The sequence below is a fragment of the Colobus angolensis genome, unplaced genomic scaffold, assembly GCF_000951035.1.
Source record: "Colobus angolensis palliatus isolate OR3802 unplaced genomic scaffold, Cang.pa_1.0 Scaffold180, whole genome shotgun sequence".
NCBI lineage: Eukaryota > Metazoa > Chordata > Mammalia > Primates > Cercopithecidae > Colobus > Colobus angolensis.
Genome location: NW_012114933.1, coordinates 390,396 through 392,965, shown reverse-complemented (window position 1 = coordinate 392,965; position 2,570 = coordinate 390,396). Strand labels below are relative to the sequence as shown.

General features: G+C 35.7%; 1 pseudogene across 1 annotated transcript; it reads left to right on the top strand.

The window, feature by feature from the left end:
- The first annotated feature begins 2,012 nt into the window (after window positions 1–2,012).
- On the top strand, window positions 2,013–2,461 carry LOC105509843 (annotated as a pseudogene). Its single transcript, XR_001001485.1, has one exon. The product of XR_001001485.1 is annotated as a 60S ribosomal protein L31 pseudogene (transcript).
- The last annotated feature ends 109 nt before the right edge of the window (window positions 2,462–2,570 follow it).

The following is a 2,570-nucleotide window of genomic DNA, read 5'->3' as shown; positions in this document are numbered from 1 at the left end:
AGGAAACCTTTCCATCTAGGAGAGAGTGGCATGACATATTGAAAGTGCTGAAGGAAAAAAACTTTTACCGTAGAATAGCTTATCTGGAGAAAATTTCCTTCAAATGTGAAGGAGAAATAGAAACTTTCCCAGACAAACAAAAGCTGAGGAATTTCTGGGGGATTTCATCAACACTAGACCTGTGTGGCAAGAATGCTAAAGGGAGTATTTAAATCAGAAATAAAACCACATTAATGACCAATAAGTAATCACTCGAATGTATAAATCTCACTGATAATAATAAGTACACAGAATATGATAACACTGTAACTGTGGTGTGCAAACTACTCTTATCCTAAGTAGAAAGACTAAATGATGAACTGATAAAAATAATAACTACAACAACTTTTCAAGACATAAGCAGTAGAGGCCACTTTGGGAGGCTGAGGCGGGTGGATCATGTGAGGTCAGGAGTTCAAGACCAGCCTGACCAACATGGAGAAACCCTGTCTCTAGTAAAAATACAAAACTAGCCAGACGTGATGGTGCATGCCTGTAATCCCAGCTACTCAGGAGGCTGAGGCAGGGGACACTTGAACCCGGAAGGTGAAGGTTGCAGTGAGCCGAGATGGTACCATTACACTCCAGCCTGGGCAACAAAAGTAAAACTCCATCTCAAAATAAATAAATAAATAACAAATAAATAAAAAATAAAGACATAGGCCATACAATATGATATAAATAGAACAACAAAATAAAGTATAGAGGTTTTGTTAGTTTTCTTTTTGCTTGGTTGTTTAACCAAGCAGGGTTGAATTGTTATTAGGTTAAAATAATGGCTTATAAGATAGTATTTGCTAGCCTCATAGTAACCTCAAACCATACAATGTACAATGGATACCAGAAAATAAAAAGTAAGAAACTAAATCATATCACCAGAGAAAATCGCCTTTCCTAAAGGACAGAAAAAGGAAAGAAAGAAGAAAGAGAAGACCACACACACACAAAAAGACACAGAAAATAAATAACAAAATGGAAGGAGTAAGTAAGTCCTTACTTATCATTAATAACATGAATGTAAATGGACTAAATTATCCAATCAATAGACAATAGTCAATGATGTGTTGTCTACAAGAAACACACTTTACCTTTAAAGATACACATAGACTGAAAATTAAAGAATGGAAAAAGATATTCCATGCCAATGAAAACCATAAAAGATTAAGAGTAGCTGTACTTATATCAACAGCTATAGACAAAAACTATAAGAGACAAAGAAGGTCACTATATCATGACAAAGAGGTCAATTCAACAAGATGATATAACAATTGTAAATATATATGCACCCAACACTGGAGCACCCAGATATATAAAGGAAATATTATTAAAGCTAAAGAGAGAAAGATAGATAGGTCCCAATATAATAAAAGCTGGAGACTTCAACTCCCCACTTTCAGCATTGGACAGATCTTCCAGCAGATAATCAACAAAGAAATATCAGAGTTAATCTATATTATAGACCAAATAGATCTAGTAGATAGTTACAGAACTTTTCATCCATAAGCTGCAGAATACACATTATTCTCCTAAGCATGTGAATTATTTTTGAGGATAGACCATATGTTAAGTCACAAAACAAGCCTTAAAACATGCTAAAAATTGAAATAATATCAAGCATCTTCTCTTATCACAATGGAATAAAACTGGAAATTAATGACAAGAGGAATTTCTGAAACTATACAAACATAGAAATTTAACATATGCTCCTGAGTGACCAGTGGGGCAATGAAGAAATTAAACAGGAAATTGAAAAATTTCTTGAGACAAATGATAATAGAAGCACAACATACCAATATCTATGAGATATAGCAAAAGCAGTGCTAAGAGGGTGGTTTATAGCTATAAGTGCCTACATCAGAAAAGAGGAAAAACTTCAAATAAACAATCTATCGCTGTATCTTAAAGAACTAGAAAAGCAAGAGAAAATCAAGCCCTAGATCAGTGAAGAAAAGATATAATAAAGATCTGGCTTTCCAACTTGGACCCGGCAGAATGGCTCCCGCAAAGAAGGGTGGTGAGAAGAAAAAGGGCCGTTCTGCCATCAACGAGGTGGTGACCCGAGAATACACCATCAACATTCACAAGCGCATCCATGGAGTGGGCTTCAAGAAGCGTGCCCCTCGGGCACTCAAAGAGATTCGGAAATTTGCCATGAAGGAGATGGGAACTCCAGATGTGCGCATCGATACCAGGCTCAACAAAGCTGTCTGGGCCAAAGGAATAAGGAATGTCCCATACCGAATCCGTGTGCGGCAGTCCAGAAAACGTAATGAGGATGAAGATTCACCAAATAAGCTCTATACTTTGGTTACTTATGTACCTGTTACCACTTTCAAAAATCTACAGACAGTCAATGTGGATGAGAACTAATCGCTGATCGTCAAATACCTCAAATAAAGTTACAAAATTGAAAAAAAAAAAAGATCTGAGTAGAAATAAACAAAATTGAAAACAATACAAAAGATCAATGTAACAAAAAGTTGGTTTTTTATAAAGTTAAACAAAACTGGCAAACCTTTAGCTAGACTAAG